Genomic DNA, 15,545 nt, shown 5'->3' with positions numbered 1-15,545 from the left:
TCCTAATGTGCTAGAGTCAGAGGTGTTCACTATTAGGACATGTATGTGGAAACGTGCCTTCCTTTACAGTATATGACATGCCTCTTCTCCTTGATGAGAATCGCTGGAGGAGCTGTGGAGGCCATGGTGACTAATGCTATGCCCATATGTTCTGGATGCAGCCAGTAGCACAATAGTTTTTTGTGGGCAATCTTTGATCAGCTTCTGACACTGATGAGATGGAAATGAAATTTTACATGCTCTAATGGCACTGTCTGCAGAGTGGAATTGCAAAAAGAGACCCAGTACAAGGGAATGTACAGAATCTGCCTTGCTAGAGCTAGAGCTCCTTGGCTGGTAGAAGGCTTGTAAGGTGGAAAGGACCAACTCCCACCTCTCTTCCAGTCAGGTACTCTAAATACATTCCACACACTGACATACAAGAGAAAAGCACGACAGAAAAGAGATATGGCCATATGGTTTGCCTTTAATGATTGGCCATGTAAGTAATGTCCATCTGGAGATGGAAAGCCATCAAGTCTGTGTACAGTGGTTTATGTTGGTTTAGAAATAGCCATGTATTTTGGATTAATTCTGGATCTGCAGGTATGCTTCAGGAATCTGTGTCTCATTCCCCATAAGGGTGGAAGCATCCAAAACTAAAGTGCCTTTGTGGATCTATGCAGACTCTTAGACTACAGCACTCTTCTCTGTAGTCTACATGGCAGCCCTCCTCCTTGCTCAGCTATAAACAGCTTCACTTGGTTGTGTGATATTGAGAAAATGCTCCTGAGACCTGAAAATGTAAGGAGAGTTAAAGAAGATGATCTTCTCTAAATTCCTGCACTAAGGCAGGATCTGGTATATTTAGATGATCTCTCAAAGATGTCTTTCTGTTCCTTTGGTGGCTATATTTAAGATACGGTTTGCCTTTAGTGAATGGCTCAATTTTGGAGAACAGCCAGGGATAGCCAGGCCCCAGACTAGGCCAAAGACCCAGCATCTTCATCCTCCAGAACACAAACGACATCCTGCCATACCCTGCTGTCCTGTCTGGCCATGATGGAGAGTAATGTTATCCATGTAATTCAGCTGGTGGTGGGTCTGAAAAGTGTTGTTGGCTCCCCAGATACCGAATCTTTTGATATCAGCTTTAAAAGAATAAAAAAGGGCACACCAGTATTAACACTGATAACTTACTGAGATCCAAAAGAGTTAGCAAGGCAAATCTAAGGGAGATTATGAGTGAGGCTATCATCTTCCTCACAGCACCACAGCTCCTACATGTTCCCTACTCTCTCCCACCCTCTTTTCCCAGAGGACATCTGTGTTTCCTACTGTGCAAAATGAGATTTTAGGAATCCTGCTGAGTTATGTAGCATGGGGAAACCATTCCCCCTAAATCTAATCCAGCTGTACCCATCTTATCTCCAGTGAGCAGCTAGGAAAGATACCTTAATCACAGACACTTGTAAGAAACATGTAGATTTTAACCTAGGCTCTATAATCATAAGCATTTCCAAAAAGCAATTTATTAGAACTTTGCTAAAGAGACCCATTTTGTAAGGAGAAATTGCTTGAAGCACATAGTAACAACCCAACAGGCTCTTCGGAGAGGTATACCCTATCTGCGGGTTGGCATCACTCTGCAGTATCTCATGCAACCTCATGGAGCACTGGCCGGACCCTGCTATGTGAAGAGCTGACCTCACTGGGGCTGCTCCCAATGTGCCTACCATGGGACCAGACATTCCAGACTCTCAGCTGATATGCACTAACACTTCAGAGCAAAGCCACAAGAGCAATACCAGATGACCTGGGTAAAGGATTTCACACAATGCCTAACATCAAACAAAAGCCTCAGGTGGCTAATACAGAGAAAACCATCTACTAAAAGCAACCAAACTGCAAAACTCTTCCTTTTAGGCCATTTTCAGTGTGGTTCTTAGTGTAGTCCCACACTTTCCCCATTCCCAGCTTAAATGGAAACACAGTGGGGATAGGAGTGACTGCAGATCTGCAACCCAGCAAAGGACAAGGGGCTGAAAAGAGAAGACCCAGCCCATTGCCAAGAGAGAAGAGCAGGGGTAGAGGACAGCACAAATGCAAATGGCCTTGCAGCTAAAAGGGAGCAAAAAGGCAAATCAAACATCAAACATTCAGAGATCAATCGTGGACAGCTGGTAAATCTGCTCACCCCTGTGGGGCTGTTGCTGCGGAATCAGTCATGGCACTTGGCTCTAAATTAGCAGGCAAGGTTTAACACTGGTGCTGTCTGCGGGGGCATGCCCTGCGTGAGCTACACTGGGGGCTCGTGGGGAAAAGCTCAGTGTCCGGCCGGCTCAGCAGGTGCTCAGTGTGGCTGTTGCTGGCAATGCTCGGTCATGCTCTTGCCATCAAGGCTTGCCCATATACTGGCATTGCCAAGGGGAAGCGCAGCAGGGTGATGCCAAGCCAGATAAATGTTCTGCCTTGCCTGTGTGTGGGTAATTGAAGTTAAAGTGTAAAACCTGGTCTATTACTGACCTTTTTAAATGTCTCCATCCTTCCCTTCCACCACAGCGGGCTGGTGTTCCCTCACTGCAGAAGCCACACTTTTGTGACAGCTTTACAGTGTGATTATGATCAGGCAAATCATAATTTATTTATGAAAATTTAATTATGGAAATTAATTTAATTATGGAAATGAAAAGAAATAAAAAAGAGGCACCTATTTACCTGTACATGTCCAACTCGTATGTACCTCAAATTATCTGTTAACTGTGAGTGATGGAGGACTTAATGCTAAGGGGTACTGTGACCCAATGCAGCACAGCTGTGTTTTGCCTCATACACCATCAATACAGGGTTGAGATGTTTCTGATTCTGAATATTCCCAGCTGTCAATGAATAGTGTGTAAAGCTGAAAGAGCAGAGTGTGATTTGCAGTTAGCAGGGTGAATAGGTGTTGCTGGCACCCATTGAAAACAAAGGCAAGACTTGCCCACTGAACCAACATGTCAGGGAAGATGAGTGCCCATGAGATGGGTACCAATGATGGGAGCAGCTGAAGCTGTTTCTACAGAGGGGCTTCCCTAATTATACCTACACTTTATGCCTGAGTAGCCCTGCCAAAGAGCAACTACAAACCTCAGTCATCATCTTGTCCTAACAGAGTTTTGGACTAGGACACATTGTTGAAGAGGGAGAGAAATCTTTCTGTCATCGCCCATAAGGGAGCTGCATTTGTGAACAGACTAAACTCTTGACTGTGGGTCCGAAAATGCATAAGATACAGTCCCTCTTTTATGCCCTCTCAAATGAAACGTGCTAATAACAGACATTAACAACTGAAGCCTTTTAAGATGAAAAGGACTCTGTATTTGTTCTCTTCATGCTTGTTAAATGTTTTATGGTGACGCTTATTTACTGTCAAGAAAATATTTCCAGTGGAGGCAACGTACATAATGATAAAAATAAGCAAGCACTAAAACTATTTTTTTTTACTGACCAGAGCACCTTCCAGCACTTCCCCCTGGATTCTTTCACACAAAGAACATATTGTCATCGGGGCCATTATAGGGCTGCGCTGCTTTGCTAGGCTCGGCAGGACTCAAGGGAAACGGCTATAGATTGCAGCAAAAAAGTCCATCAGACAGATCGCATCTGACCCCACTGTTTCTAGGAAAGAATGCACCAGAACACTCCGGCTGAATAGACAGATTTTCCAAATGTTTTAAATCAGTTTTGAGACAAAAAGAGAAGATGCTAAGGAATGGATTTGGCCTATAAACATTAAGCGATGTGATGCCCATTTCTCTAGGAAGCTGACATTAGGGGCTTTCTTGTTGATGGTGGACCTGAAGGAAAAAACCCACAACAATTAAGCAGCAATTGAAGAAAAGCAGGCAAGAAAAGATGGCTATGTATTAGTACAATAGCTCAGAGGCTTTTCATTTTAGGATACAAAGAGGGAGTAGAGAATGCTGTTTTCTTTTTAAAAACCTTTTAAAAATGGTAACTGCATCCTGCTCTTGTAGATGTATTACTTATGACATCCCAGTTTTCATCCGTTCATGATTTTACATTAGAGTTAAATCTCTGCAGCTTGAATCTCACGGCTGAGTTAGCCAGAGCCCATAAAATATTGAAACCTTTAGAGCAGCAGCCAGCCAGGTTGAGAGAAGTTCATGTCCAAAGCTGAGCTTTAGATTCTGAGACATCCCAATTGAAGTGTAGTACAAAAAAAAGCACTGATAAAATTTTCATAAAAATGAGCTAAGGATATTGCTAGCATGCTTCCCAGCATCTATATGAAAACTTAATCTGAGCTAATGGAAAGGATATGAAAGCCTTTCTCAATTCAAACACAGTCAGTGCATAATTCATAAATTATTGTCAGAGAAGTGATTCTGCTCTGAGATTTATTCTCTTTTGGATAGAAGCAACTGGAGGAAAAACTGGGTCTTTTTGACCTTTAATGCCAGCAAATTTTACAGTAGAGCTGTCAATATAACCAAGTAAACCGGTCATTTCTCCAAACAGCAACAAAGTGCCAGTATACGCTCACTGCAGGCTAATATTAACACAGCCCTTTAGGTTACTTGCAAACCATTCAAAGCAACTGAACCTAAAACATTTAAGTGAAGATAGTTACAGAGAAGAGAATGAAATTTCCATGTTTTCCATGACAGACACAAAAAGGTTCATTATGTTAAGAAGAAAAATCACGCAAAAATATGCTTCACTTCCTAACTCCAGTCTTCAGCAATGATTACCTTTAAAAGCCTATTTTCCAATTAAAAACCTATGCAACATTCCAATAGGAAATGCATACTGACAGATTTTTTGTTCCTTATATATGCCTCACTTCTAAACAACATAGGATAAAGTAGGAAAACATTTATCCACGGGTAGTGATTAAATATTTCAGCTCGGAGTGAGGTTGTTGCACAGTCAATGCACACAATCTGTAGTGAGTTAAAAGCAAATCTGACAGAAATAGTTGGAAATCTGAGGAAATTGTAAATGCAATTAAGTACTATGAGTAGAAAAGGCAGCAGCTGGCTGATACACAGCAAGATTTCTCTCTCCTTCGGTTCTGGAATTGCTATTACCTTTTCTCCAATGTAGCAGGCACTTAAAAGGAAATCAAGAACCAGAGACATTTACAGGTTGTGAATCCTGACGTGTTTTGAAGCTGTACAAAGGTGTTTCTGATTGGAGGCAAAGGCATCGCTAAAAATGACCAGCATAATCCCCCCCAAAGAAAAAGAAAAGCAACAATCCAATAAATCAGTCTGATAGAGATATGAGGAACATTTCACCAGGCAAAAAGTACGCTGGAGTCTGAAAATGATAACCTACGGGAAAGCAGCCTGACACAATGAGATGATCTATTGCTTTTTAATTCTGGTTAAAAGTAATTACATGGGATTGATTAATTATAATCATGCTTTAAAAACAAAGGTGCCAACAGATTGCCAGAAATAAAGGTCTGTTTGGGGATGCTTTTCCTAGAGATAATGGCATCAGAAAGGTAAGAGGCAGAGCTGCATAGAAAAGCGGCTGGAAGTAGAAAGGTGAAAGGGGGAAAAAAGAGCAAGAGAGCTGTGCTGATTAAAGACAGGTTCTTAGGGCATTTACCCTGAATTCTCACTATGATTATTGCCATCCCCCTTGTGCTGTATCAGGTAGTATGTGATCAGATCCCTCTCACTTATTCCTCCTATACAGGTCTCCAGATATGCTCATTAATGGACAGGGCTCTAATGCTAGAGAGCCAATAGAACCCAAACCTACTGTAACAGAGAGGTGCTCAGATTGAGGGGCTGATCTTGTGCCACTTGCTCAAGCAAAGCTTATATTGGCAGATGTTCTAGCAAAGCACTCATCCTGCACCTATGAAGTGATAGATTGTATTGCACTGGACCCAAAGTTCCTGTGGCCTTTGAATTCATGTTTTACCTGCTGGGGAAGGAAACTGCTCTGCCTTTTGCCAAAGGATTTAGCTCCAGCCTCTTACACAGCTGCACGCCACACTGGCAATAAAGTCATAATGTTAAAGGCCCTATCTTGTCCCTCCTAAAACATGTTTTACTAAAATACAAATAGAAGGAATGATGCTGGTACATGAACCTTACAATTGATTTCCAGGCCACAGTACTAGGTTTGTAATACCAGTAGTTTTGAGCAAGTCCTCTTTCTTGCATGCTTTAGCTCACACTTGAAAGCAGAATCAATGATTCACAATGCCGGATAATACAGAAAATGTGTCTTTTTCTCATATCTGACTGGTGTTATTTATGGTTGTTGGGTAAAATTGTGACTGACTGGGAAAGGGTAACATTTTCCATAGAGCCATCCACACTGGAGAAGAAAGCCAGAATAACGGTTCCCAAGCAGAATGGTCTAAAGGTACTGGTCTGGTACACATATAACCAGAACACTCCTCTGCAATACTTACCACCATCTTCACCAATGTTCCTCTTTTCACTCTATATAAGGATTTATTCTTCTCCTGGAGGATAGATATATTGCACACAAAAAATATAAAAGGTGGGAATTAAAGTTTCTCCAAAGCTAGTGTGTAACTCAAAGCATCACATTTATTCAAATCGATTACCAAGAGATTGCAGACAAATAGGGGGTAAGAGGTGATTTTAATACAGAATTTTTCTCTCTCTTCTCTTTTGATGAAGATGAACATCCAGAAGAACCAAAGTAACTAAATACTACAATGTGGTAATTCCTCTAATGTTTCAGCCTAAAGCTTTGGTAAAATGTAAGCAGGCTGGTACGGGCTTTGCAGACACCCGTGGCTGCCCTGACAGATTTAGGTCTTATATTATATTGGTTCCCAATATAACACAGTGTGCTGAGTCCTTCCTGCCCAGCAAAGCCTTGGGAGCAGGGCTGGGACCTCAGTGCAGCAGGAATACATGGTTGTGTGGTGCCACATGAAGAGAAACCAGAGAGGGACGGCAGCAACCACACCAACAAAACAAGGGAGGTGGTGCATTTGCTATTCGCCCACCACATATCAATAAGAGATTGAACCAGGTCTGCATAAAACCCCTTCCCACTCAAGTATATCCAGTTCATGTGTTTGGCTGCACTCAGCCTCAGCGTGTATTATTCACTGAGAACTACAAAGCACAACTGTGGTCAGATGTCTTTGGAAGGAAAACTGATTTTCTTTCTTCCCCTACCAGTTTGTAGAAACAGACATATCTAAGTAACACGTATTGGGTAACACAGAGGTTTTTTAAGCTTCTTGTTCTTGCCTATTGTTATTTAGCTTTCATGCAGCTGTAGCCCTGAGAACAATCTGAGTTTGATTTTATAAAACCTGATCTTTACCTCTTTCTTCGACTGCATTTGGCTGTTGTGGAAATAAGGAGGGAAACATGCCTATTATAGCTGGAGAAGTTAACATACCTAAATGGCACTTCTTTTATAAAGGGAAGGTTGTAATAAGTCATGTGATTTAGAGTAAAGGCAGCACAGTGTGCAATGGGAGCAATTTTCTGCCCCTCAAACAGCACTTCAGGTGATGTTGTTCATCTTTCTGTGACTCGGTGTGTCAAAGCATGCCCAGAGCAGAGGTGTTCAGGGACTCGACAAGCCGTAAGTGTCCAGCTGAAAAACCTGGGAGATATCCCAGGGCTCAAAGATTTCACTTTTTCAGTTGCTCTGATTTACTTCAGAATGCACCTTTAGGGAATTTATGTCTTCCATGCCTTTAGTTTCCCATTTCCTTTCTTGTCATCTTTAAAAATCCATTAAAGATCACAGAGACAGTTTCTCTGAGCTTCCATTTCTGAGGGGTTGTGGAGCACCATAAAGTGTGCAGCTCCAGAGGTGAGCTGACTCTTTTACTCTCTGCACCTTGATGTTGTTGGGACGACATTTTAATTATAGGTGGTGGTTACAGACTGAGAAAACATCCTGAATCCAACAGGGAAACAAAGAGTTTTCTCTCATAAGGACTTAATGACGACTAGCTAACCCATCCCTTTCTGTCTGAACAGGAGAATATTAAAATGCAAGATAAAGTGCTTGCATTTATATTTCCTATAAAAACCATTTTGGTAGTCACATATGATGACTGGTATTTCACCTATTTTACAATATTCTTACAAGTTTCCCTACAGTGGAGTAAGTTTACATTAAAATGCCACACCACCCACGCTATGATTAATTTAGATTTGTCTATCACTGTGCATGCTTGCTGCTTTGCCCTAGGTATTATAATAACTATAGCCTGCTTGTCATTTCCTGCTAACATTGCCTCACCTGTAAAACTGCAGCAGCTCTATTTCAGCTTCCCCAGTTTCTGCCATCACCTTACCTATTACATTGGAATAAAAGAACATTTCTCGGGTGCATTCATAGATATGTTCATCATATTTCACACAATTACAGCATTCAGACAATTGCTGCATATTTGCACTAAACCAGATGGAATAATTCCCCACATCTCTTCAGGTATGGAATATTTCCTTCGCTGTTCAAATTATGGACAGTCTCTATTTATGCAGAATTGGAAGGCAATGCTCCTACACAGATGCAGACTTATTTGGTTTGTATTTGTGTCATATACACCTATGCATGAATATGTCTGTGTTCATACATGTTTGCTTTATTTTTAAATCTTTGAATTTAACTTTAATTTAATAGAAACCCTACAGTTTAAAGTGCAAAATGTAAAAGGAAATGACCAGTCAGGTCATTTGGATATGAACTAATTTTGAGGTAGCAAAAGCTACCTTATGACACACACTGTGACTGCACCAATTACTCTAACTGGGCAAAAGGAGTCAGATTAGCATGACTGCCAATCAAACCAGCTGCATGAGTGGACCAGCCATGGGGCACAATCTCTGCTTGTGCCGGGGCTGCTGAGCTTTGTCCTCCTGTTATTTTGGGAAGAACAAAACCTTTCCCAAACATTTTGCTGTTGCTAGAAACCTGCAGGAGCAGATGCTGAAGTCAGAGCAAAAATAAAGTCTGCTCCTAATAAATCTATCACTCGGTAGCAGGGTGCCGATAGGGGCTCACATCCTGCCCTGGCTCTGAGCAAAGCCCCAACAGTGGGTATCATTCCTACTGGAGAAAGTTTGCTCTTGCATTTCGACTATAGCACTTGCAATCCAATCTAGGAGAAGATGCAATAAGTGAATTTATTAAGCCATGTTAATAAACATGGGGTGGGGAACAAGCAATGAGAACAATAAAAAGATTACATGTTAACCTGTGCGCCTGCCTCGATGGTTCCAGATTTAGCTGTATGTGCTAAATTAGACCATTAGACACCGTAATGCAAATGGCATGCTGAAAAGCTATTGCAGCCCTGTAATTCATACTATGTTACGCAGGGTAGAGTAAGTTTCTCATAGTAAATAGGGTCTCATTGGATGACTAGTCTCTAACAGTACATTTTCACATAATTAAAGTGGACATGGTTTAGCAAACTGAAAAGGCTAGACTATAAGGCTCAGCTGCAAATAATATTAAATGGCATTATCAATAACAGAGATCCCAGGGTTTGCATATTAATTGTAAGAAGGTGCTAATTTGAGTGTTTTAAGCTTGCATTCACAAGCTTGTTTACATGCTTTGTTCCACCTGGACCTGTTTGGAGGTTTGTCAAAAACCTAACAAGCAGAAAAAGATTGCATTTGAAAATACACATACATGTTTAATTAAGCCAGGGCCACCGAACATTCCTCAATATATTTAGCTGTTGAGATTTAAGCACCACCAGAGCATCAGGCATTATCATCTTTTGAAGTACTGCAGAATCTTTAATATTTAAAGCACAAAGCAGACTTTAATATAAAATTCTAGCAGACCACAGAAGATTAAAGACGCATTATAAATGTGACAGTTTGTAAATGGAAGACCAGTATTAAAGGGAACCCCCCTGATATTTTATAGCATATTTTTCAGGTGTATACTAAATTATAAATACAATTAAATAGCAGTAATTATTCTCTGGGAGGGGATGGCAGTTTAACTGTTCTAGAAAATAGTGATTAACTATAATGTAGGAAAGTGGTAATATGTGTTTTACCACACTGTTCTTGCAGCCAAACTTCACGCAGAAGTAGAGTCTTCAGCTAATTTAAAACCACCCTAGGGCCCTACATCTATGGGCACAATGCTTTCCTTTCCTCGAGGCAGGCAGTGGAGAGGATTGCTTTCTTGGTGTCCAAAGCTCTTGGCTTTTGCTTAAACTACACAGCTATTCTCCATTACTGTAGATGCTGCTGCTGCAAACTGCAAGGGAGGGAGGGCAGCAGGGAGACCACAGAGGAGTTAAACCAGTACCTCCTGAAGACTTTTAATCCTGAATTAAGATAGACCAATGCTGGATTTTCACAGTCATGCAGGGAATTTTGAAAGGCAGGGTGCTGACCTAACCGTACACCAAATAAGTCAGGCAATCCTGTGTCCCCAGACCAACAAGACTCATATTTAATAGGTTGCACCAATCTTCTAGTTCAGTATATAAATCCCACGGGACTAGCACTGCCCCATTTCTTTTCCTTAGCTCTGTTTTTCCAGGTGGATAAATACCTGTGGGAGTGATGGCAACCGTTAAAATAGAGGAGGAACTTTCAAGGACAAGATTTGGACCAGACTGTCTGCTTGCCACCTCTTGGGGGGAGTTGAGATAGGCCCCCTAAAACCAGAGCTGAGCTTTCCTGGGGAGCACAGGCTGATGGCAGCATAGGGATGGAGCCAGGATTTTAGTGCAGGCCCGCCAGAAAGAGGCTGCTCAAAGAGTATGTCTCTCAGGACTGAGACTTGGGTGTCCTTGTCTTTCTGCATTGCCCCCTCGACCCAGACCCACTTCCCTTTAAGAAACAAACTGGTGGAAGCAGCCCTCTTTATGTTCATCTGTCATTCCAAACAGTTTGTTGGGATTTTGTTTCAGGAGACCCTCAGTCTAGGACTATTTGTATTTCGCAATTTGCACTTTTAAAGAGGAAGGTTTTGTTTTGAAGGCCCTCTCTGGGGAGCAACCCCCCGAACATGGGACATTTTGGGAAGCTCTCCACAGCTTGAGATAAGGGCTCAAGACTACTGAGACAGATGCTTGCAGAAGCCATAGGTCCTGGATCACATTTCTCTGACCAGAAAATCTTTTACTCACCCCTTCCCCATCTAGGATTTTGCCTACTCCAGGTTGCAGCATTAAGGTCCATGCCCAGTCGTCATTTAAACTCAGTCAGCAAAATGAGCAGCTCTGGTGACAGCAACAACAGTTTCAAGGGGGACAATCTGGATAGGATCGAAGGGGAGAAGAAATTTAAAGCAGGATTATAAAAGCACAGAAATTCAACAGTTTAGCATAAGTATTCAGGCCTTTAGTGCTGGGCCATACAACTTCAAGGTCTTAGTACACAGCTGAAGCAGCCTTGAGTCTCTGGAGTGCCAGGCACACCACTGCATTAAGGGCATTCTAATGTGCATTCCCGTGCAAAAGCTTAGCACATTATTTTCACTTTATTATCAAAAAAAGGAAAATATAGCTAATGTTATCCAACAGAGTGCTTTAAAACAGAATTTTCAAATAAAAAATAATATAAAGAGGTCTTAGTTATATTATTCATTGCAGAAATGAAAAATAAATTATACATGGTCTCCTAATAGAGATTAAAATGGATAAATAATGAAGAGATTACAATAGTTGTATTTCTCAAGGTCTAGCTTATGTTGTTAACCTAAGTACTGTACACCAGACATGATTAGGCACACTGTTCAAATTAAAAATGCAGTGCATGTCCTATTCATAAAAGCAATACCCAGGTCATGTTTTCGCCAAGACTTTGCAGGAGCCGGATCACACACATTCTGTGTGTTGGCACAGGGACATCAGACCATGACTCACATTTACTTGGGATTTTTTTCATGTGAGGATGGCAAACGCATGTTTGAAATGAAAGTTTGTGCTTGAGAAATGGGAGGGTTGTTAAGGTGATGGCTCAGTTAGTGGAGAGGCACCTCACACTAGACCATGTCACCCAAGGCTTTGTCCAACCTGGCCTTGAACACTACCAGGGATGAAGCATTTACCACTTATTTGGGCAACCTGTTCCAGTGCCTCACCACCCTCACAGGGAAGAACTTCTGCCTTATATCTAACCTGAACTTCCCCTGTTTAAGTTTGAACCCTTCACCCCTTGTCCTACCACTGCAGACCTTGATGAAGAGTCCCTCCCCAGCATCCTTGTAGCCCCCTTCAGACACTGGAAGCTGCTCTGAGGTCTCCACGCAGCTTCTCTTCTCCAGGCTGAACAGCCCCAATGTTCTCAGCCTGTCTTCATACGGGAGGTGCTCCAGCCTCTGATCGTCCCCATGGCCTCCTCTGGATTCACTCCAACAGCTCCACGTTCTTCTTATGTTGAGGACACCAGAACTGTACACAACACTCCAAGTGGGGTCTCACGAGAGCAGAATAAAGGGGGAGGATCATCTCCTTCGACCTGCTGGTCACAGGTCCATACACTCTAACACCTCCCCTTCACCGGGGGTTGCAGCTTCTCTGGCAACAAGGATGCCTCTACCTCTTTTCACAAGATTTTAAAGAATTTATATATAAAAAGATCTTTTCATTTGTGCTTAATACAAGATTTTATAAACTTAGCAAACGAAACCCACAGAGCAAAAACCCTACCACAGAACAGCCAGCAGCTCCACAGGCACACTGTCTAACAGGGATGCTGAGGGTCCCAGTTGAATTCTCTCCCCTGGCATCTCTGCAGCCTTCCACTTCAGGCCAGGAACTGCAACCTGGAAAAAAAAGGCAGCTCCACTCAAACCTGCCACGTTCATTCAAAAGAACAATTGATTTAAGCAAACAGGCATTTTGTAAAGAAAACTGGCTTAGTTTTGAAATACTACATCCAGCCTCACCTCCTGATGCCCACTGTGCTGGGGCTGAGCTGGTGGGGAGCTGCCCTGTCCCCTCAGCCAGATCAAGCCCCTTGGCTAGGCAAGATGAGAGGCTCCTCCAGGTCTTCAGACCTCCAGTATCACCCCTGGATTCCAGGGTGATTTTGCCTGTCTGAGCACTCAAGCCCAGCCTCCCACTGACCTAGAGCACCAATTTCATCTTGCCCCTCCATTAGCCTACGCAGGGTTTGAAACCATTGAACCAGCACCAGTGTAGATGCAATTGGGTGTGCTGGTGGAGGAAAGGCTTCCCCAGTGAACGTTTCTACCTTTAATGATTGAAATTATGATCTTAATCTGCTTGTTAAATCAGTATTTACATGGCTAGAAAGTGTTTCATAATCTTCAGTGCAAGGGCCCATATCTGTTGATATTGCGAGTGTCATCAACATTCAGCAGCATGGCAGCTGTCACCAGGCAGTTCAGCAAAGCTTATTTAATTGATACTTTCCATTTCAAATACAATTTGCAGTCGGCATGTGGTGAGAAATGCATCTCACCATGCAAATTTTCATGATGCTGGAGCACACAAAAAAAGGGTGCTGCTTTTCTTCTGCAAAAAAGCTTGAAATGTAGTCTAAGAAGCAGAATATTCAACTCTTTGTGTGAAAGTCGCTTTCATTTAAATGAACTAAATCATACTAAATCCCAGATTGTTTATTTCTGTATATGAAACAGTGAGATGTAGAAAGTAGAATACTAATTTTGGAAACGGGAAAGGAGGCCCTGTTTAGAGCCTAATGTCTGTAATTGAAGCCTGAACCAGGAATCTACCCATCAGGTTAGATGGGTCCAAAATTCTCCAAGCCTTTCTAAGGAGATTTTTTGGGTAAAATAAATCTCACAAGAATAGTTGATTTCACTCTTTCATTATGGAAGGCCAAGAGATTTTAGCAAAGACAACTCCTATGATTTTTTCCACATAGTTTAATTAATAGAACCTAAGTGTGGGCAGAACCATTTGACCATCTGAATGGACATCTGCATTACGCACCATTGCACCTTACCCAGCTGCCCTAACAGCTTGTGTTTGGCCAAGCCATAACACTCCTTTCCTGTAAGAGACCTTTTCTCTGAACTGCACTTTTGTGTTTCTAAGGACTATGTGTGCCTGCAGGAGCAAGTGCCACGTTGCAAGACAGGGCTTTGAGTAGAAACACACAGGCACACGCACATAGTGCTCAGCTGTACCGATGTGACTTTATCTTGGTTTGCTCTCCCTTTTAATCTAAACAATAGAAACAAACCTTCCAGATTTTAAAATACGTGGCTAATTTCTATGCCTGAGGAGACATTACAGCCAGGGTTGAACCATTTCAGTGTTATTTCCCACAAGAAGAGCTCACGGGTTCCAGCAGCACAGCCTTAACCCTGGCCATTGTGAAATCCCAAGCTGAACACAGCTTCTGCATGGAACTCCTCCAAGAAGTGACTTCTCCATGGCCTGAGACTACTCAGCCTGTGCCAGAGGGTGAGCAGCACACCAAGGGAAGGACCTACCATGGGCTGTGCCCATGGAATGCACTCCCTGGAGAAGTCAGTGGGGCTTCACACCCTTGGGCATGGTTGTGAGCCCACCTTTGCTTTAGACTCCATTTTAGGGAGCAGATATAAAACACTAGCTTAGATTGGCAACTTCTTTGACATTTCCTCATGTATCTCACACAGAATGGCTCCATCCAGCCTTTCCCATCCCTGGTTTAGCAGACAAAGAAGTGGCTGAAATCCTTTTTAAATCCAACATCGCTGAATGTTCTTCTCAAGACACGACAGAGCGCTCCTGCCTCCCTCCCCCTGCCCGTATCTTGGGTGAGCACATACTTAGATCCCCCAAGCACAGTGATAATTTCTCCTTCCCAGCAAAGCCAGTCATTATTTATTATATCACTCTCTCACATGTTCAGTCTCTCCTAGTGGGAACATTGCAGTGGCTGCTGGCTAGAAAATTAGCCAAGGGAACTTCTTCTGTTGGTCTCTTTCCTCATTATACTAGTAAAAAAAATTTAACTGTGACATTCTCGCTCTCTCTGTATATATATATCAACGCAGGTTGGAAGCACACTGTAGGGGCTAATAGTGAGTAATTTAACTGTGGCTCTCTCACACGTTTTACCCTCATTCTTTCTCCAGAGTAGCAGCAGCAGCAGAACAGTACATTCATGTATTGTTGCTCCACATTATAAGCAGAGCTTGCAAGTTTATGTCTAATCTCACTCTTTCCACTAGGTTGTATTTTTTTTCACGTGGATGTGATGCAATTTCTTGCAGGGGCTGCCATAAATTACACAGAGAATCAGGTAATCCTTAAAGAAAAGTTTGGTATGGGAACACTTTCTCTGTCTCCACTCAGGTGTCCCACAGCATGTCTTAGGCCAGCAATCAGATCTGGTTTAATGGCAAGAATATTAGTAGAAGGGGGTTCTGTATTCAGCTGCTCAAAAGAGCTCTGTGCATGATCAGGTCACTATTTTTACATGTTGGGATATATCTGTGCCAAATGCACATATTCAGCTCCGTGGGGACAACATCCACAGTTTGTCCAGTGGATAAAGAGAAAGGATTGAGTAATTTTCTGGAATAATGATGTATTTGGGAATGGTCACAACAAATTATATGACTCT

At 42.3% G+C, this 15,545-nt stretch overlaps 1 long non-coding RNA gene across 15 annotated transcripts in view; it reads right to left on the bottom strand.

Annotated features, from left to right (window-relative positions):
- The window catches only part of LOC115611986, a 73,253-nt gene that overhangs the window by 27,686 nt on the left and 30,022 nt on the right, over window positions 1-15,545 (bottom strand). For 9 of the 15 annotated variants that reach the window (XR_003992824.1, XR_003992812.1, XR_003992826.1 and 6 more), the window contains 4 exons: window positions 12,647-12,762; window positions 11,123-11,250; window positions 8,257-8,311; window positions 6,425-6,478 (listed from right to left, as the gene is read on the bottom strand). This is a non-coding gene — a long non-coding RNA (uncharacterized LOC115611986). Of the gene's footprint in view, window positions 1-3,719; window positions 3,819-6,424; window positions 6,479-8,256; window positions 8,312-9,209; window positions 10,543-11,122; window positions 11,251-12,646; window positions 12,763-15,545 lie in introns of those variants that run through there. The other 6 variants (XR_003992817.1, XR_003992818.1, XR_003992820.1 and 3 more) reach the window with 5 other exon arrangements.

Source organism: Strigops habroptila, chromosome 8 (genome assembly GCF_004027225.2).
Source record: "Strigops habroptila isolate Jane chromosome 8, bStrHab1.2.pri, whole genome shotgun sequence".
NCBI lineage: Eukaryota > Metazoa > Chordata > Aves > Psittaciformes > Psittacidae > Strigops > Strigops habroptila.
The sequence above is the reverse complement of the archived record's forward strand: the minus strand, read 5'-3'. Positions and strand labels throughout refer to the sequence as shown.